The following is a 20,136-nucleotide window of genomic DNA, read 5'->3' as shown; positions in this document are numbered from 1 at the left end:
AGGTGATTCCAATGTGTAGCCAAGATTGAGAAGTCCTGATCTAGCATAATATACAGGTGAAATAGTACCATGAATAACCAGGTATAACTAGGTTCTTTAGGAGATACAGAAATTAGGGTTAAGCCCTGATCCCTGCCTTTAAGGAAATTTTCATTTGGTTGAAGACACTCTTGCCACAAAAATGGTCACTCACGATATAATGCAGTCACTCCTTGTTAGTAAGTGAGGTCAGAGTTTTAGTAGAGCGTGCTTACCAGAGTGTGCAGCATGTAATGGAGGCTAAGTACCCTCTAAATCCTATCCTCATTCCATCAGGTAATCATAATAGTGCCTTCCCGTGTGCCAGACTTTTTTTTTATAAACTTATAGACTTTTTTATAAATCTTCTCAGCTGCATACCAGTTAGATACTATTCTCATTTCACTGCAGAAACCTAGAGCTTGGAGCCCTTCCTTGCCTAAGATCTGAGAGACAGGCATTGAATGTTGGTCTGTCGGTAACCGACATCCATTCTCTCTAACCATTAAGTTATACTATTTGGTCTTGGTAGGTGCACGGTCAGTAGTTAGGAAAAGCTGCATGCCATAAAATAGTAAACATTTTAATATCTTTAGATTTTTTATTTTTTAAACTGTATATTTTGAAAAACTCCAAACCACAGTAAAGTTGGAAGAATAATACATTGAATGCTGTATACCTTTTATCTTTATTAACTATTAACATTTTACTCTGCTTTATTTTGCTCTTGATTTATTTATAGGAATACCCCATTTTATTGTGCTTCATTTTATTGTACTTTGCAGATACTGTTTTGTTTTTTACAAATCGAAGGTTCATGGCAACCCTGCATCGAGCAAGTTTGTTGACACCATCTTCCCAACAGCATTTGCTCACTTTGTGTCTCTGTGTCATATTTTGGGGATTTTCACAATGTCTCAAACTCATTATTATTATTATGATTTTTTTTTTAAGATTTTATTCATTTGAGACAGAGATACAGAGAGAGAGAGCATGAGCAGGGGGAGAGGCAGAGGGAGAGGGAGAAGCAGGCTACCTGCTGAGCCAGGAGCCCGATGTGGGGCTCGATCCCAGGACCCTGGGATCATGACCTGAGCTGAAGGCAGACGTTTAACCAACTGAGCCACCCAGGCATCCCTTGTTGAACCATTTAAAAGAAAGTTGCAGATATGTGATAATTCACCCATGAACACTTTAGCATGAACTGTCTGAGAATAAGGACAATCTCCCATATCACCACTATACTATTCACACCTAAGAAAATTAACACTAATTCAATTTTTTCATCAAATGTACATCCCCATTTTATAAAGGGTGCCTTTTAGTTATGGGGCGCCTGGGTGGCTCAGTCAGTTGAGCATCCAACTCTGGGTCTTGGCTCAGGTCTTGATCTCAGGAACCTGAGTTCAGGCCCCACGTTGGAGCCTACTTAAAAAAAAAATTTCCCCAGTTATACCAAATATGTCCATTTAGTTGCTTTTGTTGAGGCAAGACTCAAGCAAGGTTTATTAGTTTCATTTGGTTGTGATGTTTAGAGGCTTTAAAACTAAGTAGTCTCTTCTGTTTCTGATACTGACTCTATTTTGAAGATCTAGGTCAATTGCTTTTTTAAACGTCTCCCTTTCTTGGATTTATCTCATTGTTTTCTCATGACTGGATTCAGGTTAAACATTCTTGGCAAGAATACTGCATAGGTGATGGACATTTCTTATTGGATCCATCAAGAGGTATATAAACGGTTGTCCCATTATTGATGGTGCTAAGTTTGATCATTTGCTTACAGTGGTGATGGCACTCCTAATTTCCCCATTGTAAAGTTAACCTGTGCGGACATATTTTTAAACCAATAAACCCAGTGATTTTAGCATCCGTTAGTGATTCTTACATAGTGGGTTAAGAAATGGTGATTTTTTTTTCAGTTCTGTCATTTTCTTAATATTTATTAACTGTTGTATTAGCTGTATGGCTCAGGCTTAAATAGCAGAAAGCATGCATTTTTCTCACAGTTCAGGAGGCTAGAAGTCCAAGATCAAAGTGTCATCAGGGTTGGATTTTGGCGAGGCCTCTCTTCTTGGCTTGTAGACACCTGACTTCTCAGTGTCTTCATATGGCCTCTTTTGTATGGTGTGTGGAAAGAGAGAACCTTGGTGTTTCTTTTCATATAAGGACACCAGTTCTACAGGATTCCAGCCCTACCCTTATGACCTCATTTAACCTTAATTCCTTCCCTAAAGGCCCCATCTCCAAATATAGTCACATTTGGAGTTAGGGCTTCAGCATATGAATTTTGGGTGGGACACAATTCAATCCATAACAATTGGTATTCTTCTGTAAAGTAGAGCTTTTCCTCTTTTATTTTTCCCTTTCTGTCCTCTTCTCTCTTCTCTCCCCCCACTTTCTTATTCTTGAGTTTCACTATGGACTCATGCATTTATTTTTCATTTAATGTATTATTTCTGTCATTCATTTTGATGCTCAAAGTGGGATATGGCCGCAAACCAACACCAGTATTCTTTTGACATGTCTCTATTGGTGTTTAAGCATTTCCTTGCTTCCCTTGAAGAACAAGATGTTCAAGGCTATGAATCAGTCATTTCTCCAAGGAAACTTGGTTTCTTTTAGTGAGAGATGCCACTGTCTGTATGGTTGTTATTACGAGCTATGATTACCTTGTAACTCTGTTATTTTTTAATACAGTTCTCCATATCATAGCTATAGAAACTGTATCAGTAGAGACTTTATTAGAGACTAAGACTTCAAGAGTACAATCAGGCGTTTAGTAAGCATTTGAAAAGCTTTCAGGTGGCTTGAAACATAACATATACCTAGTAAATATTGATGAATGAATGAATGAATGGCCTTGAATTATGGGGTTTGCTTGGTCTGCTGGGAGGGCCTTCTAAGCCAAGTGATTTTGCCCAGGCTCTAGTGAGTGGAGGAGATTGGGATTCATTCTTATATTTTATCTACATTTTCAGCCTGTAGCTCACTCTCTTGTTATTGAGCAAAATCCAGATTCCCATGTCCTGACCCTCTATAAACTCTTATGGTTGTTTTCCCAGGAAGCGATTCTATGGAGCCTCTCACTCCTCATCTGTGGTTCTCAGTGTGTCCTTTCAGATTTCTAGGGGGATGAGATAACTTATCTTGAAAAGAATACTTGAAAAGAAATATTTTCCCTGGTTTTACAAAATAGCTAGCTAAGGAATTTTTTTTTCATAGATGAAGAGAACCCAGTTAAAATGAAGCTAGGAATACAGATTTCAGAGCTCTTGACACTCTCGTATATTTAACATCTATTCTGAGGAACAAGGATTCAGTCACAACCACTCTTTGAGGATCTATTTACTGTCAAAGTGTAATTGGATTTTGATATAGCAGTTCATTTTGGTGGGGGTGAGGATGGGAAGGTGACTACAAAGTAACAAACAAAATGTAAGTGATGGTACCTTTGATTTTTTTTTTTTTTCTTTTCCTGCTCCTGGATCTTTATAGATACTGGGAATAAACCCCTTGTCCCCCACAGTGGTCTTAGAAAACAAGGCATACACTTCAGCTACTTCTGCTCTGAATAATCCATTGAAGCCAAACGGTATTATGCTAGATTCATCAGTGTTCACACAAAGGTCATATCCTTACATATCTCTTTGAATTTGTGGGACGCATATGGTGTACCACTTCTATAGAAGAAATATTTTCATTTTAGAATTCAACTTTTGTAACCTTTGGCAACATGTAGTATCAATGGCTCTTTGTTGTTCAAAAAAAAAGTAAAACTGTAAGCTATCCCCAAGGATATGCAGGGCGTTGCTAGAGCAACAGAATCTGCCTCCCAGCACCACAAGAGAAGCTATGAATAAAAGATGGTGTCCTAAGGACAACAGAATAGAAGAGGTTGTTTCGATCCTTCTAATACCTGAAATTTGCTATTATTTTGTTAAATGCAAAATAAAAATCTTGGGAAAAGGCCCAGTTCACTAAAAGGATGAATTTCTATATTGTACTTCAGATGTCATGGGGAAAAGTACATGCTGAATAGAGTCACCCCATGGTCGGAGGACCAGGGAAGGGCCCAAATATTTGATTTATGTTTTTCTGTTTGTTTAGTGTTTTACTTCAGATGAAAGAACTCAAAGACAAAGATGTTACTGGGACATACAAAAAGTGGGACTATTTTAAATTCTGACCCAAAATAGTCTTCTGGCTCTTATATTTGAACATAAGCACATTTTACATAAAAGATAAGGCAAAACAAAACGTTCTAATTTCAGCTTGCATTGTCAGTCTGAATCCAGTTACTTCATGTATACCCACTTTGGTCACAGAGTTCTAGTTCCTAGTACTGTAACTGCCCATCAACCTAGCAGCCTAGCTAGATTTGTGACACTGGATGTTTTAGGACCCAAATCTTAAGGTGATAGCTAAAGGTTTCTGATGACACAGAAACAAATGAACCTTGAATCTCTCTCTTTCTAGACACACACACACACAATCTTCCGACATGTGTCTTTGTATCAAGTTTTTCAAAAACATTTTTTGTTGTGTGAAGTTATCGGTAAACTGTTATTCAGAGAAGAGGTAAAGAGCTCACCCCTCCGGAAGTGCTTATTTTAAATATATTGAGAGCTGAATGAAATTATTGCCAGGGAGATGACTTATCAGAGGAAAGGGATTGCTGTGGACTGAATTGTGCCCCTAGACCCCCCTTCATATGTTGAAGCCCTAGACCCAAATGTGACTGTATTTGGATAGGGCCTTTATGGAAGTAATTAAGGTTAAATGAGGTCATAGTAGTACGACCTTGATCTGATAGGATTAGTGTACCTATAAGAAGATAAAGAGAGACCAGAGCTTTCTCTCCCTGGGTGTGCACACGCCAAGAAAAGGCCACGTGATCACACAGCAAGAAGGCAGCCATCTATAAGCCAGGGAGAGAAGCCTCACCAGAAACCAATCATGCTCGTACGCCGATCTCAGACTTCCTGCATTCAGAATGGTGACAGGATGAATTACTGTTGTCTAAGCCACTCATCTGTGGCATTTTGTTATGGCAGCCTAAACTGACTAATGCAGGGATTAAACATTTGGTATGATTACTGATGTAGGAAAGAGGTTAGGGTTCGAAGCCCACAGCCAAGAAAGAATTCTTGAGACGTCTTTGGTGCAAAAAGGTGATCTTAATGAAAGCCCGGGGACAGGGCCCGTGGGCAGACAGAGCCGCACTGGGGTTGTGAGGGGTGACTGATTTTATACCTTCAGAATGGGAAGGGGTTAGGGACAGCACATGCCTCCAAGGTATTTTGGAAACCAGGTTTCCAGGATCCTGAGGGGCCTAGCTATTGTTAGGACAAGGTCATTTATTACAGTCTGATAAAACCTTAGTCGTGAGACCCTTCAGATGTAGCTCAGTGGGCCACGTGCTTGGGGGATGGTTGCCAACACGGATCTTGCGGGTAGGGATAAAGGAAGTTTCCAAAGGAATCTTTATATGTTAAAGTAGACTTACAGGATCCTGGGGTGGGTGGGGGTGTGGGGGTGTCAGGCTAAGATTGCTTGTTGCCGTGAGCAAAGCGTCAACATCAAGGCAGCTGAGTCCCTAGAGGAAGGTCACTCTGCCTGTTTCAAGGACTTGTCAGTGGGCTGTAGGTAGTAAGGAAATTTAATAATTTCTCTTCTGCCTCTGTTTCCCTCATCAGTTACTTCCTTAGTTTTCCTTCAGAGTCAAAATTCAGCCTCTGTTTGTAGGGGAACAGGCATGCACACGACTCTTAAAAGTTATTCTAGGACTTTTCTTTTGTTACTGTCACCTTGGCAGCTTTATACAACTGAGGATCAAAAGGTTACTAATAAAGTTATTAAATGGTTATTAAAAACCATTCTTTTGGCTATGATACCTAGAAAATAGGACTTTCTGTTTTAGTTGGAATGATTTTTCCACTGAATATATGGGTAAATACAGTTGTAGAAGCTTAACCAAAAAAGGTAGCATTTTGTTTCTCAGCTCTATCTTTTTAAAGATTTTATTTATTTGCAAGAGAGCGAGAGTGAGAGAGCACAAGCAGGGGGAGCAGCAGAGAGAGAGGGAGAAGCATGCTCGCCAGGATCCCGGGATCATGACCTGAGTTGAAGGCAGCTGCTTAACTGACTGAGCCACCCAGGTGCCCCTCAGCTCTATCTTAATTTAGGTGTGGGTAAGCAATATTGGGGAAGGATGGACTAATAGACTGTCTGTTAGTCCTAATATGAGTAAATTCTGGAAACCATTGTCAAAATTTCAAGAGATCTCCTTTTTTTGTTGTTAAATGTTTTCTTCTCCTTGGATTTTCCCATAATTTAAAGGCTCCAGGGATTTTTTTGATTAGCAAGGAGTCTATTCAGTTGAGCTGATTATATGACTGTTGTTTCTCCTACGTTTAAAACTAAGCAGTACAGGGTGCCTGGCTGGCTCAGTCAGTAGAACATGCAACTCTTGATCTTGGGTTGTGAATTTATGTCCCACGTTGGGTGTGAGATTACTTAAAAAAAAAATAATAAAAATTTGGGTGCCTGGCTGGCTCAGTCAGTAGAGCATGTGACTCGATCTCAGGGTTGTGAATTTAAGCCTCACATTGGGTGTGGAACCTACTTAAAACAAATAAAGACACAAAAAACTAAACAGTACACTAAAATGTTAATAATGGGTGGTAGGAACATAGGTGATTTTTCTTCTCCTTACTTTGCCACTTATTTTCTAGATTTTGTATAATAAGCACTCATTACTTTCATAATGAAAGATGTATACAAGTTTTAAAATACTGGGCATTAGAAAAACCTGTAAAAATTCTCTCTCCTTTCAGGTAGAATTTTATGGGGTTTACGACAATAAAGCTAGACAAGCCAGGAATTAGAAATCTAAAAGTATACAAAGAAGGAGGAAGTAAATACTCTGACCATGAGATTTAATATAGTTATGGTAACTGAACATTAGATTTAGCTCTGAGCTTCCTGGTAGTCAAGAGAAAGAAATAGTGGATTAGAAAATTCCCATTATCTGATCCAAAGAAAGTATACCAGCACTTTGTGAAAGAACATTTTTTCCTTGATAAACTCCTAAAAACACTTGTCATACTATGTTCTTATTTGCGTAAAACATGAAGAGAATATTTTTATATGCTTGTAAATACAAAGAAAATACCCAGGAAACTACTGATGGTAATACAGAGTTGTCAGACACTTCGGCTGCTCCGCACACTTTCCCCTTCTTTTGGTGACAACATCCCTCTCCCTCAAGGGAATTACCCCTCTCCTGTTTCAGTCATGAGTTACTGGGGCTGCCACCCACAGTGCTCCCTTGACCTAAACCAAGCCCGTCAGAGTAATTCCCTAACATTTTTTCAACGGGAGGAAAAAAAAAAAAACAATCCCTTTTCCTGTCAGATGACAGTGATGCAAGGGTAAGATCCCTCAGTCACCTGAAGCCCTGCCCTCCACGACCTGAGAAAACTGGGAGACTGACTATACCATGCATGTAGAAGCAGAGACAAGGAGTTCATGGCCAGGTCCGTTCCCTGGGGCCCTTGGTCCTGTCCTGGTTTTCAGGGTGGTTGCCTTGGTTCCTTGTCCTGACCTAGTGGCCTTCAGAGTCCCCTCTTGCACCGAGTGTCCCTCAAGCTACAGGTCTGTCCCTCGCAATGGAAAGAATCTCGACTACTTACATACCTCTGGATGGGGCTGTGTGGGCAGGAGAAGAGGGATACGGGAGCTTTTATATGGCTTGAAAAATATTTTTTTCACAATAAACATATACTACATTTATAATAAGAATACTAATGGAAATAAAAATGAGAAATTAATCATGAAAAATTTGTCTAAGAAACGTTGAGCAATAGAGACCATATCTACAGAAAATCGAATGTATTGGGGCTTTATTCATGTGTCTATTTCTGAGATTGGGCTTTGCTAAAGTCTGAAAATAACACTGAAGTTGTCCTCAGTGAAGGGACTAAGTTAATGTGGTGCTCTACATTTATACTAGAATATACTGTAGAATACTTAAAGGAGTGGACAGAGAACAGATCTCAGGCTAACAGCCTAAGGGTCCTTTGACAATTCCAGGTGAACTTTTCTGATGAGATGACTGTATATACTGTTGAAGGCACAATGACATGCTTTGGATTGCAGATGAGGAGATGGCAGGGGTGACATTATTTTATGAAAGAAGATATACTGAATTGTGTTCTTACCTAAATGAAACATCACTTCGCTTGCAAATGGAGGTGGGTCATGAGGTCCCTGTAGGCTGGGGCCACATTTTCTTCAAGAGGCACCTTCAGACCAAAGCCCTTGTAAGTATTTTACTGAGACCTTAGGTTAGCATAAGATGGATTCAGCACATCACAGGGGAAGAAGACTTGAACTCTACATGTTTCCGCTTTGACTCCCTGACACCCATAACCTTAGCAACCTCTCCGGGCTGGGTCCCTTTTGTGCAGCTACACATCCAGAGATCCAACTTTTTTTTTGGACTAATCTGCCTAATAGTACTTCAAAATCGGTATGTCCGAAACTGAATGAATTATATATGTCCGAAAATATCTCTTTTTTCCCTGTCTAGTTTTGGATACCTCTATATATCCAGTCACCCCAGCCAGGGACCTGGGAGTCATTCTAGATTTCTCCCTTTCCCTCACTCCCTGTATACAATTGATGCCTCTCTTCAGTGTTTATAAATTTTGTCTTTCTCTTCTTCATCTCCACAACCTGTTTTTGGTTCTGCCCTAAGTATTTCTCATAGGATTAAGTAATTAACTCAACAAGTATTGAGCATCTTTTATGTGTCAAGCACGGTGCCAGGCTCTGAGGATTAAGGGGGTTGGGCAAAACCAACAGCCCCTGCCCTCATGAGGCTTATGGTCTAGGAAATCACTGCAATACATCTCAACTGGTGTTCTTGCTGAGAGAACGCAGGCTCGGTTCATCCTTCACTGTACTGCTTGAGTGCTTTCTAAAATGCAAGTCCAGCATGCAAGCCTGATTTAATTAATTGCTTTAATTAGGAGGATAAAATAGAAACTCCTTAGCCTGGCACACAAGTCATGCGTGACTTGGCTCCTGCCTCTTGTCTTCAGTCTCCATTTTTTCATTATAGCAGCACAAAGAGTGACTTAAGACTGACCCTTTCTCCGAAGCCACCCCTGAACATGTGTCATTATTCATACAAGACCTCATAGTAGGGGTAAAATCATGTGGTAGTCTGTATTTATAAAAAGGAGAAGGAAAGAAAATATATATTTCTTTCCCTCTCCATTTTAAGACTTTATATTCAGTTCCTTGGCTCAGAAGATAATGGATTCAGATACTTGTTGGAGGTTCCTTTGCCCTTTGTTAAATACTCTTTTACAAATAAAAGGAAATTTACAGATTAATTATTAGGACTCACCAGAGATTTCGTCAGTGTTATCAGATATAAGTTAAATATACAAAAAAATTTAGAAAATACAAAAAGTAATGTCATTCACAATAATGAAAGAAGCTTCAAGGTACTGAGAATATATTTGACAAAGGATGTGTAAGACCTTAAAGAAGTCAATGATAAAACTTTACTACAGTAAATAAAGTAGAATTAAATAAATGGAGATATGTAACAAGTTTATGGACGAGAAGACTCAATATCAATGTTATTTCTCCACAAATTAATCTATAAAGTCAATTTATTCTAATAGAAGTTCCAACAATTTATCTTGAAACAAGTTGAAACCAAAGTTCATATGGAATAGTAAAGTGCCTAGAAGAGCCAAAATAATTCAAAGAATTGGAGGAAGGAGACCCTATTGGATAGTAAGGTTTAATGTGAAGTGATAGCAATGTTAAAACAGTGTAATATTGGCACAAAGGTAGGCAGTTAGACCACATATACATACATGTGGAACATTGGTATATAACAGCGATAGCAGTGTAAGTCAATAGGGAAAGTACAGATCTTTTTATAAGTGATACTGGGACAATTGACTGTATGGGAAAAGAACTGGATATTTATTTTGCACCACACACAAAATTAAATACTAAAGGGATTAAAGACCTAAAAAGAAAACAGAAACTTTAAAACTTGAGGATATCTTTAATCCCCAGGTTAAGAGAGAATTTCTCACACTGAAAGCACAAGTCAAATGGGAAAATAAATATATTAACTATATGAAAATTTGTATGCAAAAGGCATAAAATTAACCATTTTGAGCAGATATTTGCTATGTATTACCCCACACTGAACTCATTAACTGCTACTGGAAAACGTGCCTGAATTTATTTTCTGTCTGGATGAAGAGCATCATTATGTACCCAGTAATTCAAGTAATTATTATTATTAAAATAATAATTTCATTTTATATGGATTAAATTAAGGGGCAAGTCAGTAGGATAAACACAACTCCACCAAAAAGGGCAAATGCTATAAAAAGCTGAATCATGGAAGAAGAAACCCTAATAATTAATAAATGAAAGATAGTCAACTTCACCTGTGTTAAGGTAAATCCAAATTAAAACAGTGAGGCAATTGATGCCCATCAGATTGGCAAATTTTTACCAGTCCGGTAGTCCCGAGCATTGGCAAGAATGGGGTGAAAGAGGAGCTGTCCTATGATGGAAGCAATTTGGTAAGATCTGATGAAGTGATTCCACTTTTAAATAGCACCTTAGAGAGACTGTCACACACTTGTTTCATTGTTGCCTTATTGTAATAGCAAAAATTTGTAACATCTGAAACCTCCTTGAGAGTTCGATAAGTGTGTGTCAGTCCATTCAGCTACTCTCACAAACTACCACAGACTAGGTAGCTTATAAACAACAGAAAAATTTCCCACAGTGCTGGAGGCTGAAAGTTCAAGATCAAGGTGTTAGCTTTCTGGTGAAAGCCCCCTTCTTGGTTCATAGCCAGCACCATCTTCCTGTGTCTCCACATGGTGGATGGGGCTTGGGATCTCTCTGGAGCCTCTTTTCTAAGGCACTGAATCTGTTGAGGAGAGCTCCAGCTTCATGACCTAAGCCCCTCTGGAAGGTCCCACCTAATGCCATCTCCTTGGGCATTAAGATTTCAAACTGCGAATTTTGAAGGGATACAAACATTCAGGCCATAACAATGCATTATTATATATTCCCACATTTAATGTATTTACTGATGTATTTGGGTTATATATACACTGTTTTATCCCGTATTTTGTATTTTTCCCATGTTCTCTGTTCTCCCTTCTCTCCTCTTGGCTTTTATGAATTAAATATTTTAAATTAATTTTCCCCCTCTATTAGCTCAATAGTTTTGTTTGCCCAAGTTATTCTTTTAATAGTTGCTCTTGATATTACAACACATATCATTGCTTGACTAAATAGATCTACTATAAATTAGTATTTTTACCACTTCCCAATCAATACAAGCTCTGTAGAACACTTTTTCTTATTTCACCCCGGCTTGCCTTTTGTGCTATTTGTTATTTATTTCACTTCTACATATATTTTAAACCTACATTATCATTATTGTTTAACTTTTTTTTAAAGATTTCTTTATTTTGGGGCACCTGGGTGGCTTAGTCGTTAAGCGTCTGCCTTCGGCTCAGGTCATGATCCCAGGGTCCTGGGATCGAGCCCCACGTCCGGCTCCCTGCTCCGCAGGAAGCCTGCTTCTCCCTCTCTCACTCCCCCTGTTTGTGTTCCCTCTCTCGCTGTGCCCTTCTCTGTCAAATAAATAAAATCTTAAAAAAAAAAAAAAGATTTCTTTATTTGAGAGGGGGAAGGGCAGAAGGAGCGGAGGAGAGAGAATCGCAAGCGGACTCCCTGCTAAGCACAGAGCTAGACATGGGGCTCCATTCCAAGACCCTGAGGTCAAGACCTGAGCTGAAATCAAGAGTCAGACGCTTAACCAGCTGAGCCACCCAGGCACCCAGTCATTATTGTTTTAAAAAGTGAATAATCATTTGAATTTGACCACACATTTACCTTTTCTTTTGCATTCTGTTCTCTTACCTTCTCCATTCTATTCTGCATTCCTGTGCTTCCATCTGAAATCATAGTACTTTTGCCTGAATAACTTAAACATTTATTTTAGTATGGGTCTTTTGGCAATAAGTTCTTAAGAGTTTTTATTTGCCTGGACATATCTTTATTTTTCTTTCATATTTGGAGGATATTTTGCTAGGTATGTAATGGCAAATTGGAAGTTACCTTCTTCCTGCAATTCAGTGATATCACTTCATTTTCTTTGGTTTCCTTTTTTCTGTTGACAAGTCAACTAAATTATTGCTTCTTTAACTGTAATGTATCTTTCTTCTCTGGCTCCTTTTAAGATATTCTCTTTGAATTTAGCTTTAAGCAGTTTTACATGATGCATTTGAGTGTGGTTTTCTGGATATCTCTCCTGCCTGTGTTTCTTTAATCCAGGGCTTGAGATGGCTTTTGTTAGTTTTTGAAAATTCTCATTGAGCATCTGCATGATTCTTTCTTACTTCTCTGAAACTTTGCTTGTGCAGGTATTAGCCGTTTACCATGTTCTACATATCTCTTGTGCTCTTTTTGCATTTTTAAAAAGATTTTATTTATTTTAGAGAGAGAGCACATGTACATGAGAGGGGAGGGATAGAGGGGGGAGCGAGAGGGAGTGAGAACCTCAGACTCCATGCTCAGTGCCAAGCCGGCTGTGGAGCTTGATCTCACAACCCCAAGATCATGACCTGAGCCGAAACCAAGAGTTGGATGCTTAACTGACTGAGCCGCCCAGGAGCCCCCTCTTTTTGCATTTTCAATTTTTTTCCGTGTTCTAGTCTGATGTTATCCTAGTCCAGATAGGAGTTAGTTTTAGTTTTTTTGTCTTAGTGGTACAAAGAGTGAAGGAAAGTCATTGATTGAATTAGGGAGAAAGATGTTTCAAGGATGGATTTAAGTCTTTGTGGGAGCTGGTCTATTTCTGTTTTTCTTTACTGCGAAGGCATAGCATTTGGGGGGTCTGAATTGAAAGCTTGGGGGTATTTATCAGATCATCTCTTCCTTACTGGGCCTCAAACTTCAGTTTTTATCTCTCCCAACACCAAAAGACAGTTGACAGCTTGGCTTAGATTTAGCTGTTGCTTTCTGGTTGGCTTCCTGGCTTCTCACCTTTTGTGATTTAGGAATTCGTAAATTGCTCAAAGGGAAAAGTGGCCAAGAATTTCTAGCTAGTTTTTCTGTGATTCCCTTTTCTCCCGGATCCTGCTCCGAATTCCTGATTGTCCTAAATTCTAATTTTTATTTTTCTGTCCCTATAAGATTGACAAAATCTCTGAGCCACTTTTTTCCACTTGACTTAGTCCTGAGCCTTTTAGGAGTTGGTAAATGCCTTGAAAGAAAAGGTGATAGGAGGTGTCATGGTCGTTCCAATGCATTTACCTTCTCGCAAGGATTAGCCCTCAAATTCTGGAAGCCTTGGTTGCTCTCCAGTGCTTTAGGAAATGACTTTGTGGGGCACCTGGGTGGCTCAGTCGTTGGGCGTCTGCCTTCAGCTTGGGTCATGATCCCAGGATCCTGGGATGGAGTCCCACATCGGGCTCCCTGCTCAGCGGGAAGCCTGCTTCTCCCTCTCCTACTCCCCCTGATTGTGTTCCCCCTCTCGCTGTGTCTCTCTCTGTCAAATAAATAAAATCTTAAAAAAAATGAAGTAGGTTAGGGGTGCCTGGGTGGCTTAGTAGGTTTAGGGTCTGCCTTGGGCTCAGGTCATGATCCCAGGGTCCTGGGATCGAGTTCCACATCCAGCTCCTTGCCCAGCCAGGAGCCTGCTTCTCCCTCTGCTTGCTCTCTATCTCTCTGTGTCAAATAAATAAATAAAATACTTCTTTTTTTTAAAGTAGTTTATGGGGTACCTGGATGGCTCAATTGATTAAAACGTGTGCCTTCGGTTCAGGTCATGATCCAAGGGTTCTGGGATCAAGCCCCGCATCTGGCTTCTTGCTCTGCAGGAAGCCTGCTTCTCCCTCTCCCACTCCCCCTGCTTGTGTTCCCTTTCTTGCTGTCTCTGTCAAATAAGTAAATAAAATCTTAAAAAAAAAAAAAAAAGAAAGAAAGAAAATGACTTCGCTTTTTAGCTTATTGAGAGTTTCTTGTTATTCCTGCCATGAGGGTTGGTCATATAGGTTAGTCTGCTAGCTACTCAAGCAGAGGTCCTTAATCTTTTTATTTTTTTATTCTTCTTTTCTGTTGCTGATGAGTTACATCTGATTAAAGATGACACTTTCATTACAATAGGTAACGTCTAATTGATCCATTACTATTAATTTATATACTAGCAGAGTAAAATATCTCAAAATGAGTAATAATGTTAAAATTTAACATGGTCAGAGAACTAACTATGCTAGATTCCTGTGGTTAGACGTTTAAGTCACACTAGAATCATTTGTATTACTCCCTTTCTTTGAGAAAAAGATAAAACTATGTATGGGAAACATATTCATAGATTTTATAACGTCTTTAGACTCAGCAATGAGGAAGATTAACTTGAAAACTTTCCTTCATTGATTTCATTAGCTTTTCTGGTCTGAGAATTATTTCTAAAAATGCCCTTTCATTGCTCTGCTGGCGAGTAGTAGTTCTTTGTGGTCTGAATTTACTAAATCAAGAAAAATTTATCTAGAAGTCAGACTTTAATTATACTAAATACTGTCTATCCATTAACTCTGTAATTTCACTGGTGTGAATTTTATAAAAATTAAGAGGCAGGGTGCCAGGGTGGCTTGGTGAATGTCTGACTCTTGATTTTGGCTCAGCTCATGATCTCAGGGTCATGAGATTGAGCCCCACGTCAGCTCCGTGCTGGGCGTGGAGCCTGCTTGGCATTCTCTCTCTCCCTCTCCCTTCACCCATCCCCTGCTCTCTGTCTGTCTCTTGAAAAACAAAAAAAGAGGCAATGTAAGTTAGTGGGAAAGAACACGGACTAGAGTTCAGATACCCAGTTTGTAGTCTTGCTCTGCCATTGATTGTGTAATTTGGACCATACAGATTTCTCTGGGCCTCTGTTGCCTTACCTATAAAATAAAGTGGTCAAATTTGTCAGTGGTTGCCACAGATTTTATGTTCCAAAGATGGCTATACCAATCCGTATATCCTATTTCACATGTTCTTACAATGTTACTGACACTGTTTGCTGAGAGTGGGGTCTGTGTTGTTCTTCTCCCCACCTTCTGCCTTAATCTGGGCAGGAACTTGTAACTACTCCAACCAATAGGGTATGGTAGAAGTGATGTTGTGTTATGTTTGAGACTAAATCATTTAAAAAATACAGCTTCCCCTTGGCTCTTTCTCTCTTGGGGCACTTGCTTTTGGACCTCAACAACTCTGCTGTGAGGAAGACCAAATTAGTTCTTTCAGAGAGACAAGATGGAAAGAGACCTAAATGGAGAGAAACTATTTTTCCCATTTCAGCTTCATCCAGTATTCTGCCTTTAGAGGTAACTGGTATCTCCAGTTCCTGGGTCCTTATGTAGAATTGGCTTGTTTCTTGTTGGCTTTCCTTACTGTAAATACTTAGTTCTTAACTTTCTCTGGTCTGCTAGGTTATTGGCCATTCATCCTTCTGCTTTCCAGATGACAAAATTTTGTCTTTATCTCTCATTGGCTGTTGTCTCTTCTCCTGTATTCTTTAGCCTTGGGGCTTCATGTCTTTTTATTTCTTTTATTTTGTTTAATAGGGTTGAGAATGAAGCAAAGATAAATGCTTATATTCTGTGCTCCTCATGTAAGTGGAAGCATCTTCTTTCCCTTTGATATAAAATTTTCCCTCTAACATGAAATTACAACTCTCTTGAGCGTTCTGATTATAACAAATACTAAAACTTCCTGTAGGGTCAGGTATTTGCTATAATGTTTCTAATGAAATCCACTGTTGGATGCTTTGTTCTCAGTAGCCCATGGAGAAAAGAGTGGGAACTAAAAGATAATCTCCCACACATGTATGATTAGTTGATTTCTTTTTATTTTAAAAATAACTAGTAGACTTTTAAAAGTAGTTTTAGGTTCTAAAAACCTTAGTGGAAAGATCGGTAGTTTCTTTGTTTTTTGTTTTTTGTTTTTCTTTTTACAAAAGTGCAAAGCTAATTCAGTGGGAAAAGGATATCCATTCAACAAGTTGAACAAGTACTTTTGATACTTACATAAAAAAATAAACTTCCATGTCTACTTCACACAATATACAAATAGGAACTCAAATGGATCATAGACCTAACTATAAAATCTAACCCATAACATGTAAAGAAGAAAAGAGGTGAAAGCCTTTATGACTTGGGTTGGACAAAGATTTCTATTTGTATAAGGGATTGACCATTCCAAGTGTTAGTGAGGCTATGGAGCAACTGGAACTCTTACACACTGCCGATGGGAATGATACAAACATTTTGGAAAACAGTTAAATATGCCCTACCCTATGATGCAATCATTGCACTCTAAGGTATTTACTCAAGAAAGAATGAAAGCATATGTCCATACATTGTACACAAATGTTCACAACAACTTTATTTGTAATAACCATAAGCATTTGTATAAACTTCAAGAGTATGTAATCTGTAGTGATAGAAAGCTGATTGATTAGTGGTTGCCTGAGAATGGGGTGGGGCAAGAAGAGGAAGGAGGGATTATGATGGGCAGGACGAACCAAAAGAGATCCCCCCAAACAGATGATGGCTGTGTTCATTATCTTGATTGTAGGTGATGGTTTCAGCTGTGTATACCTATATTAAAACTTACCAAATGGTACACCTCAGTTATGTGCAGTTTTTTAATGTCAGTTATACCTCAATAAAACTGTCAAAAAAGGGCAACCTGGACATTTATGCCTTGAATGTCTTTTAGTGGTTTTAAGGGAAAAAAAAAAAAACAAAACCCAAAGTTAAATGAGAAATTCTGTCTGTGAAGAGTTAAAAGTCATCACTAGAAAATGCTCCATTAACCTGAAGTGTTTCTTTCCTCTTATTTGGAAACATAAAATGATGACTAAAAACTACTTGGTATGCATGCCAAATTGAAGTTGATTAACCTCTGACCTTTACACATCATTTAATGAGGCAGCATGCACACTGGCACGAAGAAGTCTCTGTCAAAATGCTGAGTTTGAGATGATTCCTTTTCTGGATCTCTTTGTTTTGCTCCCAGCCCACCTAATTTCACTCTTGTCATGCTCATGGGAGGCTGGGGGCTTTATGTGAATCCCAATCAGTCACAGTTGTTGGCAGAAACAGCCTGGTGGAGAATGGTAGTGTCGTGGTTTTTCATGTATAAAAAGATGTATGTGATCAACAGAAAATAAAATTTCCTTTTGTCTCTGGTGAGTCCAATTTAGCAATTATTATGGTATTTGAAGGAAATGTCAGTGTAGTCATTTTGTTGAGATGATTTTGTATCTTGATGAGCTAAGAAAGGCGAGCGAATGCCAGGATAGGTGGTGTGTGACAGAGAGCCGACTGAATTTTCTGTGCTGTACACAAAGACTGAAAACAAATTGCCCACAGATTGAAATAATTTCCATGGGGTCACAAATGTCAACAACATCTTTCAGAATTGGTTTTCTTTTTAAAACTGAGAATTTCTTTCATGATGTTGTCCAGGTATGAAAACGAGCCTCGCATAAAACATGTTTAGAGCTTTCAGAGGTTAACCGAGCTCTTGGCGATGTGGCATCCTTTTAGAGTATTTATTTCTCTTGCCATTGTATCGTGATCATCCCCGTTGTCATTAAACATTTATTGATTGACAGTGTGCGGGGGCAAACAAAACCCCACAGAAACTGAACATTTAAAACAATGTGAAAATTAAAGACTCCCTGTAGATAGTCTCAGTGAATCACGTGACAGATCTGGGTATGATGAAACATTAATAATTCTCACACAAGCAATGAAAACTTTTTAAAAATCAGCTTTTAAAAGCAATATAGTACCCCAGTTAGTGGATGAGGACGATTATAGAATCTTCCCATCTCTATTACATAAAGTTGCCCCAGGAACTATTAAGGCTCTTCAAATGGAAGCAGTAATTTGGGCCTTAGTTTCACAGAAACTACTTGTTATCGGGAACAGGCCCTGATGTAAGATGATTTTCTTATTCATTCATACGGCTGAGATAAGAAACAAACTCACAGAGCAAAAGTCCCATTCTGACATCTCTGTCACTTCTTTGGCAGGCATGTGTTCATTTTTGGTGTGCGTTCATTCAGTAATACTTACTAAGTGGCTGCTATCTCGGAATACACACCGGTAATAAGCAGTTACTTCGGTAAGAATAGGGTAGCACAGAGGTATGATCTAGGCATTATGCGAGGCACAGAGGAGGTGCCTAACTTCATGCTAGGGGTGGTAGTGGTGCTCAGAAAAGGCTTTCTGGAGGAAAGGATGTCTTAGCAAAGCTCTGAAAGATGAACAGGTGTTAAGGGGTCCTTAACCCAAGAGGGGCTAAGGAGGTAGCAGAAGGTTGAGGCAGAGGCCGGCACACGTGACCGCTCAGAGGGGAGACGGTGCTTCGTAGTAAAAGCAGAGGTCGTTCAGTCTTGCTGGGGAAAGAGTGAGGCCTGTGTCTGGTGAGGTAAGCAAGGGCCAGCGGAGGGCCTAGCATGCAAGATCAACGGGGAGGTACCGGGGAGTCACTGGCAGATTCACCTACTTAATTTCACTTTAGAAAGGACTTAATATTGTCCGATGAGAAGATTTGAAAGTAGATTATTGCAAAACATTATAATGAAAGTTTGTTAAATATATGAATGCTAATAAACATGTTCTAATTTATTTGTCCCTTTCTAGTTATTTGTTTGGGGTTGTTTTCATTTTATTTTATTGTAATATGCCTTTTAAAATAGACTCATATTCATCTCTGAATGCATCATTCAGAATTTAAAACCACAGCTAGCAGGCTACTTCCCCTGGAAGTAGGGAAACTAAGGAAAAAATCTCCGTGGACCAAACACATTCATAGTGTTCTCCCAAGCACAGGCTCCATGAAAACCAGCTAAAATGGGCATGGAAAGGACAGCAGAATCCTGTCAGACTTCCTTATCCTGTGAGTTGGGTTTGTATTTTTATGACTTAATTAGAAAAACTCAATGCAGTTCAGAAGTGGAAATTAGAGCTAGAAGTATCTATGTTTTGAGACCGAAGTTTTTCTGCATGGTTATGCAGGAAGTGTGTATGAGATAGTTAATTCATGGACCCAGCAAACATTTGTGGGTGCCAACCTTGTGCCAAGCACGGTGCCAGAGGCTGAGCAAACCGGACAGATGCAGCCCCTCACCCTCATGGAGCGTACAGTAGGTCTGTGAGGAAGAGACATGTTGCCCAACCAGTAAGTGGGATGTAGGAGGGTAAAATGTTCTCATGGTCAGTACAGAACTTCCCGGTGCCTGCGGCAGTAGTGCATGTCCAAGTCCAAGGCAGAGGAGGCTTATTTGGATACCTCTCTTTAGCCTCTAAAGAATCCCTGTGAATCCTATATATTTTTATGTTCACTGAGCTTCTGGTCCTTACTCAGTCATCAGCACTTTATTCCTTTTTTGATCTGGCTTCTTGTATCATTCCCAATTTTTGAATATTTTTCTTCCCCTATAAGCTAAGAGTTTTGCTGTAAGAACCTCTCCATTGGAGTAGTAGGAGGGCTGACTCAAAAGTCAGTTGATCACTATATAGGATCAAAGAAGGGGCTGGAAGTTAGAGTTTAAGTGGACCTTGTGTAGAGAAGTCGAGAAGCTTGGACATGGCCTGTGCACGCTGTGATTCCGGGTGGTGGTCAAGCCCCAGACTGTGTTAGTAAAGTTTTGTTCCCCAGTTAAAAATGCCTTTCAATTGTTATTATTATTTTTGCTTTACAAAAGCCTGGTGGGTTGAAGCCCATAGCCTTGTTTAACTGATGAATAGACTTGGATCCATGGAGATTAAATGGAATGACATGTCTATGGTTCTTGTATTTTCCTTAAATCATGTCTTATTTGCCCATGCTAAGTCAGGGGATTGTTTTGATTGTAGAGTAGGCTTTTTAATTAAATGCATGGGTATGAAGCTGGGCCTATTGTGGGTTTACTATGCTAAGCCATGGGTAGACCTGTATCTTAAAAGCAATTTATGCATCTTTGATGGAAAGAGAATAATGTTAGGTGGCGAA

General features: G+C 39.3%; 1 protein-coding gene and 1 long non-coding RNA gene across 7 annotated transcripts in view; one reads left to right on the top strand and one right to left on the bottom strand.

Annotated features, from left to right (window-relative positions):
- Positions 1-20,136, bottom strand: part of LOC148161863 (uncharacterized) — a 155,477-nt gene that overhangs the window by 18,655 nt on the left and 116,686 nt on the right. The gene's annotated exons all lie outside the window — the stretch shown is intronic.
- Positions 1-20,136, top strand: part of LOC148161865 (uncharacterized) — a 101,016-nt gene that overhangs the window by 12,438 nt on the left and 68,442 nt on the right. The gene's annotated exons all lie outside the window — the stretch shown is intronic.

Source organism: Eumetopias jubatus, unplaced genomic scaffold (assembly GCF_037043125.1).
Source record: "Eumetopias jubatus isolate StellerSeaLion01/CBP00866 unplaced genomic scaffold, mEumJub1_p1.0 scaffold_47, whole genome shotgun sequence".
NCBI lineage: Eukaryota > Metazoa > Chordata > Mammalia > Carnivora > Otariidae > Eumetopias > Eumetopias jubatus.
Note: the sequence above shows the minus strand (reverse complement) of the source record. Positions and strands in the feature narration are given on the sequence as shown.